The 11,091-nt window shown below is 29.3% G+C and overlaps 1 pseudogene; it reads right to left on the reverse strand.

Annotated features, from left to right (window-relative positions):
- Positions 1-2,522: 2,522 nt before the first annotated feature.
- Positions 2,523-4,167, reverse strand: LOC114189157 (tetrahydroanabasine acetyltransferase pseudogene; annotated as a pseudogene).
- Between the last annotated feature and the right edge of the window lie 6,924 nt (positions 4,168-11,091).

An 11,091-nucleotide genomic window follows, 5' to 3' on the forward strand; every position in this document is an offset into this window, starting at 1 on the left:
CAATATGATATCTTAGTCATGTGACTGAGACCATCAAGATTGCAACATAAATGGTGATATTTAATACAAAAAAACATGACCCACGTATCATTCTCGATAATCATTCACATAAAATATAATTCCTTTAAACAAAATTTCAAATAACTTAATTATGAAACTAATTTATGATTCATTTATATCTCTGTATTAGTTTTACTCGATCAAATACTTTTTTTCATAATATAATTATGGAGAGTTTTATTAAATTGATGTTACTGTCATTTATATTAATATTTAGAAAATGATAATTTGATTATTAATTTTTAATAACTTTTTCTTATAATATGAGATGACATCTTCTAAATAATTTTGAAATATTAAAAATAAAAAAAATACAAAATAAATAACTATTTAAAAAATATCATCATAAGAAAAAATAGTCAAAATTTTGTAATAAAAAATCATTTTTCTTAATATTTTATGATTTCTCTCTCTCCATCTTTGTCTAGCTTCCTTCTCTCTCTTCTCTCTCTCCATCTTTGTCTAGCTTCCTTCTCTCTCTTCTCTCTCTTTCTCTATCATCCATTCAATCGATATTTTTTTCAGATTCTCATTGTTACTAATGGTAACATGTACAGCAGTGCGCATCATTCACATTTTTTTTAATTTTTGTCAAATTTTATTTAATTTAATCCAAATTTTTAACATGAACAAATTTTATCCCTCTTCAAATTGAATCCCTCTCCATATTTTTTATATTAAAATTTACATTTTTAAATAAATAATTTTATATAATATATTAAAATTCACATCATTATAATTTTAATATAAAAATTGAATTTGTTTTCATCTTCGACAGAGATAAAATTGGTCAATTTTAACTAAAATTGGAACTAAATTGAACAAAAATAATAAATATAGGGATCAAATTGGATATAAAATATTGACTCTGACACGTGACATACTGCTAGATTAATACGTGGACATTTAAAAAAAAGTTAAAAAAACATTTAAAAAAAAAACACGAAGTAACATATGATAGTCATTGTTCATTGTCGTTAATGATTGATTGAAACGATGTTAGTAAAAAAGGACCTAATTGAACAACATTAATGAAATTAGGACCTATTTAAACACAAAAATATTTTAATTTACAATTAATGATGAATAAATTTGGAAGTGGTGTGAGTAAAAGATAGGATACTAATTTATTTTTGAGTGTACGGGTGTAACTCCATGTCGTGTGGAATTTTAGGACAAGACGGCATTAACACTTCGTAATCATATATGGTAACAACAAAAGAGAGAATCTCACCGTCAAGTTTTTAGATCCAAATTTATGGTGCTCCATTCACTAACATTTAACACATGACCAAATAAAAATTGTGTGAAATATATATTTCGCAAAAATTCTTGTGTTCCTTACAAGTAAGATAAGTAAGATAAAATATAAGGAAAATTTTCTCGACCTAAGTAAATTTAAAAACACTAAAACCAGAATAGTTCTCTTGTTGCGAGAGGAGGAGTATTTTATTTATAAAAAAAGAAAAGTCATACATAATTTTCACCTCTCTTCAAAGTCAAAGATCTTTCTATTACATAAAATATCCAATAATCCTATTATAACTCTTTACCAAGAAACTTGGTCCAGATCCTGGCTTAGATTCTTTGCTCGAGTCAGATTCTGTTTGACCCAAATACTTCTCGATTTAAATCCGGCTCGAATTTCTTGCTCGACCTTAATCACCTACTTAGTTAAAAAAAAAAAAATTTAAAAGACAAAAATACTAAAATAATCTACCTAAGGAAGACTGTTAAATTTTTAATAATAATAGTACCACTCAAAAAATAATTCAAAATCTAATATAGTTAAAAAGAATAAATTTTAAAAGACAAAAGTACTAAAATAATCTACCTAAAGAAGACTGTTAAATTTTTAATAATAATAGTACCACTCAAAAAATAATTCAAAATCTAAATATAATATCTACCGGTGTGAAAAATGTTATAGAAATAGTTTTATCCTTATAAATAAGAAATAATCTTAACAACTCCCTTACTCAAAATTTATCCCTTTGAAATGGGTATTAAACATAAAATAATTTATTTGAATTTACAAAAATCAGTATGAGAAGGGATAGAAAAAATGTAAGAGTTAGAAGAAACAGTTTTTTAGATTTACAAAATAATTGAATAAATTTATTACATAAAATTTCTCTCCAAAGGTAGAAAATGATTTGAAAAAAATTATAGAAAAATTGAATAAAACCTCGTGTAAAATTTTATCTGATTAATAAATAAATTAAATATATTTTTAATATCGAACTCGTAAAATTAGAATTTATCTATGTTCCTAACTTTAATATATTTTTATATTCACACTCTAAAGTTAAATAAATATAATATTTTGACATGTAAAATACATTTTATACTAACATGAGTTATTTATACGTTTAATCCATTTCTGTTTTAATATTAAGCATAAAATGTCATTTAAGAATCTCAAAAAGTTTAACGTTACAGTAACGACTGATGCAAGCAACTAGAATCAAAATTCCTCAATTGACAGTGTTAAGCATTCCAAGCAAACAAATGTGATTCAACATTGATTACAACATAATAAGACTCACAAGGGTTTCAACGTTTGGAAAAGCAAATAGATTTTTATACTTAGACAAACATGAAAGGCCCAAAAGGAATGTAGCATGGGCAAATCTGACACATTTCATGTTTGTTTTATTCATCCTCAGATATAGTAAGTGTTCAAATCAAAACGCTGAGAGCCTCCATCTCCTCCTTGAACGTGAGCAATGCAGGAGCTGGTAGGGACACAAAAATACCAACTCCTCCCTCCATTGAAGAATCAAAGTTCCCAAGAGCTGAGAAAATGCATAAATCAACACATCCAAACATGTCAGAAGGCATTGGTACAACATTCACAATTTCTTTAACTCCAAAATCTACATTTTCAAAGTCCAAGTGCCTCCAATCAGTCAAGGTAGTCAATGCACCACTCCCTTCAACGTTGAAATTCATTAGTTCTTTCTCTAAATCGGTCTCTAAAGTGTTCATGAAGTTTCTGACATAATCACTATTACAAGAAACTTTCTTGCTTTCTTTAATGAGCTTCACAATCTCATAGAGTGGCCTTTCATTGAGTTCCCTCATTGTTAAAACAACGTAAGCATCCACAACAACATTTCCATAATACCCTTCAGGCAAAGGATCTTGCAAGTGTCTTCTCACTCCAACTGTGATAATCAGCTTAACTTTTCCATCATAGCTCATTTTTAAGGCCCTACATTTAGACCTCCACACATATGCAGCAAGTGATTCAAAAGTAGTGAAGTTTTCGTTCTCACCTGATTCCTTCATCAAGCTCATCTTCAGTCTTCTGATGCTCTCACTGTCCACCTTAATGCACTGGTGCATGAGAACTTCTGTTGGAAGAAAGGGTGAAACTGCAGCTGAGGCATCGTCCAAAAAATCAATTTGCAAAGGGTTTTTAGTGATTGATCCCGTTAGCCTATCTCTCTCCCACACAGGCTTCACAGAGGGCTCAGTTTTTCCCCTTGCAAACTCCATGATGGCTTTGAAGAACTGAAATGCTCCAACGCCATCACAAACAGAATGTAACAGCCCCATTCCAATGGTGAACCCCCCACAAGGAAAGTTTGTGACCTTGAACACCAAGGGCTATTGGTGGCCACTTTCATCTTCAGAAGGAAGGTCATACACTAAGTTTTTTGCAGTTTCCATGTCAGTGCCATCCCAGTAACGGAGAGAAGAAAGCTTGCAACTAGCATTGGCTTCCAAGAACGGAACACCTTTTGCATTGCAGTTGATTACGAGCTTTCCATCAGTGTGGTCTACTAGCCTACCTGCAAGAGGATAGTAATAGACTAAAGCCTTTGAAAGTGCTGCTTTGATCACATCAGCAGGGTGTAGCAGTTGGTGATTAGGGCAACTAGGTTCATCATGATCATCAACTTTTGATCGATACACATGGAGGGTATGGCATAGGGTATTAAGATCAGGTATGTGGTCTAGTGAAGATAAATGAAGAACAGAGAATGGTGTTGGTTTTGATGGTTTGATAAGAACAACTCCTTTCATGGCAAGTTCGAATGGTGTCTTCTCAGTAGCCATTAAAATGAAGGGGATTTGAGTATGTAGTTGTGAGATTAGAAATCTGAGGGTACAGTCTTTAAATAGGGAAATTATTCTTTGACATGTTTTTTTTTCTGGTGTAGTAAATTTTCATAAATAGAATTAAAAGATTAATTTTTTATTTTTCAACCAAAATAAAATAGTACCTTTAAATATTTGTCTTCGTACGTATTGTATTTTTGTATAATCCAGGTATATCAACCCATATTTAAATATCCAAACAAATAATGTATCATCACATCTTCATGGTCCCCACCATAATGTGCTAGTGCATGAGAACTTGAGGCTGAACTGCAAAATAATTTAACGTGTGATTTAATGTTTAAAATTTAGAAATAGGAACTAGGTATGTTTTACGAAATTCATTGATGATAAACATATATTTATCCACTTTCATTTTCTTTTCTGAAATGATTATGCAGGACGAGTCTTTTTATAAGATTGATTTAATTTGTTTCAAAACAGTGACAATAAAAATATCAAACTACCTAAATCTCGACTAATTATTTAATACGTAAACCATTTTTTTAATATACAAAGAAGAATTAATAAATTGTAATTATTTGTTTTCAAATAAAATAAAATCGTGTAATGGTTATGAAATATTTCATTCTTTTTATCATATCTCCTCATTTCTTGCTATACCATCTAATTACATCAGTCATGGTAATATAAAAGCCTGTAATGTTTTGTAGAAACTCTGCTTGTGAGACCAAAAGAGTCACAAAGAGGAATTACGTGCTAGGTTAAACTCTTATTTTCTTTTTTATTGACAATAAGTATTCGTAGAAAACAATCTTGTTTAAACTAGTTACAAAAATTATCTTACAAAATTTACAATAACTTTTTGTCGGAAACTAAAATTCTCTATTAAACAATATTGCTATTTGAATTATGCTTCAGTGATATATTATATTAAGCTTCGTTATTATGGTTTTTTTAATGAATACTAAAATTAAATTTAAAAAGATAAATAAGGCGTAAAAAGATAAACACGGGTATGCAAAAATTAAAGCATAACTTTCAAACCCATATTCTCGTTTCTCTTTGCCTCATTGAATTGGGTTTGAACCATTAAGCCTTAAAGATGTTGCAGAATCCAAGTGCCTTTTTTAAAAAATATGGGCTTGTCCCATTTAAAAAATGAATAATGTAAATTTTTGTGGGTGTCAGTGTTAATAATATAACATTATTACGATGTAACTGTAATGTCTTATTATTAACTTATTTTAAATTTAATTAGGTTTTAAACTTTTAATAAATTTGAATATTTTTAGTCGAGTCTTTATTAAAAATATTTGAAATATTTGTGTATTCAAATTTTTTACATTTTTTAATTGAGTTCATGTTTAATTTTTTTGATTGGATAATGTTTTTTTTTAACTCATTATCTTATTTAGTTGTCTTTCCGTGCTAAAAAAATATAAGATTATGTGATTAATATAAAATTATATTATAATTAATATAAAATGATGAATGATTTTTATTATTTTTCTTGAAAACAATTGAATAACAAAGACGATTACCCTTACTTTATTGTTTTTATATTAATCATAAAATTTCACATTAAGATTATTAAGTAAAGTAAGTGTGTGTGTGTGTGTGTGTGTGTGTGTGTGTGTGTGTGTGTGTGTGTGTGTGTGTGTGTGTGTGTGTGTGTGTGTGTGTGTGTGTGTGTGTGTGTGTGTGTGTGTGTGTGTGTGTGTGTGTGTGTGTGTGTGTGTGTGTGTGTGTGTGTGTGTGTGTGTGTGTGTGTGTGTGTGTGTGTGTGTGTGTGTGTGTGTGTGTGTGTGTGTGTGTGTGTGTGTGTGTGTGTGTGTGTGTGTGTGTGTGTGTGTGTGTGTGTGTGTGTGTGTGTGTGTGTGTGTGTGTGTGTGTGTGTGTGTGTGTGTGTGTGTGTGTGTGTGTGTGTGTGTGTGTGTGTGTGTGTGTGTGTGTGTGTGTGTGTGTGTGTGTGTGTGTGTGTGTGTGTGTGTGTGTGTGTGTGTGTGTGTGTGTGTGTGTGTGTGTGTGTGTGTGTGTGTGTGTGTGTGTGTGTGTGTGTGTGTGTGTGTGTGTGTGTGTGTGTGTGTGTGTGTGTGTGTGTGTGTGTGTGTGTGTGTGTGTGTGTGTGTGTGTGTGTGTGTGTGTGTGTGTGTGTGTGTGTGTGTGTGTGTGTGTGTGTGTGTGTGTGTGTGTGTGTGTGTGTGTGTGTGTGTGTGTGTGTGTGTGTGTGTGTGTGTGTGTGTGTGTGTGTGTGTGTGTGTGTGTGTGTGTGTGTGTGTGTGTGTGTGTGTGTGTGTGTGTGTGTGTGTGTGTGTGTGTGTGTGTGTGTGTGTGTGTGTGTGTGTGTGTGTGTGTGTGTGTGTGTGTGTGTGTGTGTGTGTGTGTGTGTGTGTGTGTGTGTGTGTGTGTGTGTGTGTGTGTGTGTGTGTGTGTGTGTGTGTGTGTGTGTGTGTGTGTGTGTGTGTGTGTGTGTGTGTGTGTGTGTGTGTGTGTGTGTGTGTGTGTGTGTGTGTGTGTGTGTGTGTGTGTGTGTGTGTGTGTGTGTGTGTGTGTGTGTGTGTGTGTGTGTGTGTGTGTGTGTGTGTGTGTGTGTGTGTGTGTGTGTGTGTTTGAATATATATTTATTTTTTTTATTATTAATTTTTTTAATATATATTTAAATAAATTTGAGAAGTAAAAAGACAAAAAGACATTTAAATTAATGTGATAAAAGTTCTGAGTTGCCGTAAGATATTATAAGGTGCTTTGGATGTAATGTGATAAATGTCACATATATAGTCATGCAATAAAATATTATCTTGTTCAATGGCAGTCTCCACTTTTGGGTAACAATCAAAAGCCTAAAGTTGACAAAATTGTTTTATCTCTACTCGAAATTTATTTTCCTTTAATCCAAGGAAATGAGATTTATCTCAACTCAATAATTTGAAAGAGATGAACAAGAGAATGCAGAATGTATCATACTTTTAGCTTGTGTATTAGATGATGATAAAATACAGAAGCATATTATATCATGATCATATTATATCATGATCAGTGTATGAATATATTTTCTTAAGAAAATCCAACACTTCTACCGAAGAAAGAGATAAAGTTTGCAATAAATCTTATTTCAAGAACAAATCCAGTATCAATTATTTTATATAGGATGGAACCAATCAAATTAGTTAAGTTAAAGAAACAAATAAAATATTTATTGAAAAACCGGTTCATCTAATCGAGTATTCTCTATGCAAAACTTCAATATAGCTAACAAAGTAAAGAAAAAAATACAATCAATTTTATTTAATCAAATTTTTAGGAGTGAAAAGACATTGCAACCACTTATATACTTATATACTATGAAAGTGTCTTATCTTTAATTGGTGTGAGACTTCCAATACATCCATACCCTGGGTGGAATCTCTTTAGGATAGGTTTTTCAAAAATAGTTAATATCATGTTAGGAAATGGACTTTAATCCTAACATTAAGAATATGGACTTTTATGTATAACTCAACCCCACAAAACCGGCTCGTAAAGGTGAGGATTGCAGTCACTTATATACTATAATAATTTTTTATCTCTAGTTGATGCGAGACTTTCAACAAAAATCAATCTGCCTAAATACTCAAATTATTTTATTTCTTACTCTCTACCTAAATATTAAAATTTTCTACACTTAGACGGAGTTATTTGATATATAAATTCTAAAAAATTATTTTAATATGTATATTATATAATTAAACTTAATTACTAATTTGGTTTTGGATTTAAGAAGACGAGATTAGATCGTTTTAAAAAAAAGACTAAATTGAATTAATTAGAAAAATAAATTAAAAGAAAAAATTAATAATTAAAACTAAATTAAAAGTTCAAAATTGTAAAACCAAGGAACCATTACATTGACCAAAGGGTTTTTTTTTTTTTTTTTTTGTGTTGGTGGCATTATTGAATGCGATGATAACTTTGTTAGGTTAAACCTGAACCCGAAGTGTCATGTTTCTTATTCCATGTAATATAATTAATGTGATTAGTGTTGCTCATTAATAACGTTATTGTTATATATAAAAAATAATTTTAATTACTATCAACCGATATAGGAAAAATCATCATGCTACAGGAATGAACATCGCGTAATATGTAAAGTTTTCCAAAGATATATGACGTGATAAAAAAAATAAAAAATGTGTTTAATAAAGTTTATATAATATTATTATGTAGGCAGGGGCGTACCTACGTTAGGACCAAAGGGAGTCGGGGCTTCTTAGGTTTTTAATTTTAAATTTTGTATATATATTTATATATTTTTTAAATTTAAATTTATATATTTATATATTATTTTTATTAAGTTATATATATATATATATATATATATATATATATTATTTATGTATTAAGTTATGTATATATTTTTAAAAAATAAAATAAAAATTAATTTTATAAACCTTAATTAATAAAGTGATCAAGGTTTTGTATCTGATTGTAAAGTTTTTTTAGACCAAACCATTAATAAAATATAAAAATAAAGAAAGAGAGATTGAGAAAACGAGATTGGAGAATAAAGAGATCGAATAACTCATACTCACAAGATCTTCTAGTATCTTAGTATGATTTATGTATGTTAGATTTATGATTATCTCATTACTATATTTCTTCTAAATTAAGCTTTCCCTAGTATGAAAACTAATTTGATTTTAGGGATTTTTTTATGAAATTGGCATGAACCCTAATTATATTTCCCAAATTAGTATTACCCTACATTATAAAATATTGGAATTTTATGTTTTCCACTTCATATGATAAATTAGTTGAATAATCTTGAATTGGACTAGAAATTAGAATACTTATTTTGCATGAATTCAATCTATTAGAAAAATTGAAAATTGAGAAGTGTGAATTGCGGTATGAGAATGGTTTAAGTAAAAAAAATATAGAATTTTTTTAATTAATAAATTATATATAAAAAATATAAATTGGCACCCCTAAATTTTTGGTCCAAGTTCCGCCACTAATGTAGGGATTATTCTTTCAAAGAATTTCTTTTGTAATTTGATAAATTATATGTATTTATGTTAGAGTTTTTTCACCAACATTTATCACACGTAGGTGCTTTTATTATATATAAAAAAAATTGTTATATATATATATTAAAAAAAATCGTTATATATATATATATATTAAAAAAAATCTAGCGGCCATGGCCCCTACAAGAACACTAAGTTCTTCCCTGCTCATGATTCAATATGCACAAAACCCATAGAGATACATAAATACTAAATACATAAGAAGCTAGTATGCAGTTCACTAAACAAATAACAAAGATAACCAAACTAACTCCAAAACCTTGAGTTTTTAGCATGTCTTTCGTAGTAGTCAGACTTGGTATTTCTTGTATCTCCTCTTGACTTCATAGCAAAAAGTTACATATTTATTATGTGTCACCCCTATATCCAGTGTTATTTTGTCACCTAGGGCAATAAGAAGCGCACAGGTTACCGGTTCATAGAAATTTTAAGCATGACATCTTGTGTTTCGGTCCAAACTAGGGATGTAAAAAAAATTTGTATCTGCGAGAATCTGTACATAAAACTCGCAAAGGGTAGGAAATAAATATTGTAAATGGATATCCACGGATAATTTGTACGTGTATTTTTTATACCCACATGTTAATGGGGCAGGTACGAGTATCATAGTATCCGTACCCGTTATATTATAATTTAAAATAAAAAAATTATTAAAACATTGATTTTGAATGAGTTATTCTTTATCAATTAGTTTTTAAAAAAAATCATTTCTTTGTATTTAAATGAGTTGTTTACACTGTGTTTGAAATTTATAAATGTTATGCATTGTATTTTTATTTGAATGTATGGTTAAAATATGTTATTAAATATTAAATTTTTCTTTTTGTAAATACCTGCGAGTATATGTGGATATTAAAAAAAATATGCAGGTACCTGCATAATGGATACTAGCACGGATATGAGTACAGGTACGGGACCAATATTAATCTAGCAGATAGGATACGAGAGAGCTACTACCCATATTTTACTCGCCCCATTAACATCCCTACTTAAGACCACGTGTTCAGCTCGACTAAACCAAAAATTTATTCTAGGTCCACCCTCCTTTGCCTAAAAATAATCTCATTTCTATATTTCCAAATTTTCTATATATTTTCTATCCACATACCTTTCCAATTAAATTTATTCAATTATCTTATTATTGGTAAATCTAAAAAATTGTTTCTTCTAACTCTTACATATTTTTCTATCCTTTTCATCTTATTTTTGTAAATTCAAATAAATTATTTTATGTTTTAATACCCATTTCAAAGGGATGAATTTGAGTAAGGGAGTTGTTAAGATTATTTCTTATTTAATAAGGATAAAACTATTTCTATAACATTTTTCATACCGGTAGATATCATATTAGATTCTGAATTACTTTTTGTGTGGTACTATTATTATTGAAAAATTTAACTGTCTTCTTTAGGAAGATTATTTTAATATTCTTGTCTTTTAAATTTCTTCTTTTTAACTAAGCAGGTGGACTTTACTTTTTGTGCTAAAATTGTTCGACAATCTTAAAATTAAAAGTTTATGTGCTAAAGATGTTCATCTAATGTTAAGGAGGTGGATTTCTTTAACTCAATTATAAAGTGTAAGATAAAACATTGTATCAATCACATATAATTCGTGCAATGAAGAATCTTGACATAAAATTTTGAGAATCAAAATAATATAGTTAAAATTTATATATCTTCTAAAGAGTTAATTCGAAACTCTTGCGACTATAATTTAAAATTCATATATCTTTCAAAGGGTTAATACAAAATTCCTCTTTTGCAACTATAATTCTTTGAATCATAGAAAAGGTCCTTCTAATTCGAAAATTGTATTCTTAGTATTATCTTTTAAAGTAAGTGAAGAATTCAAAATATATAAAGTAAAATCCATCTTATTTTCATTTCTA

Source organism: Vigna unguiculata, chromosome 6, assembly GCF_037176805.1.
Source record: "Vigna unguiculata cultivar grain cowpea cultivar isolate G323 ecotype 2 chromosome 6, ASM3717680v1, whole genome shotgun sequence".
Lineage (NCBI taxonomy): Eukaryota > Viridiplantae > Streptophyta > Magnoliopsida > Fabales > Fabaceae > Vigna > Vigna unguiculata.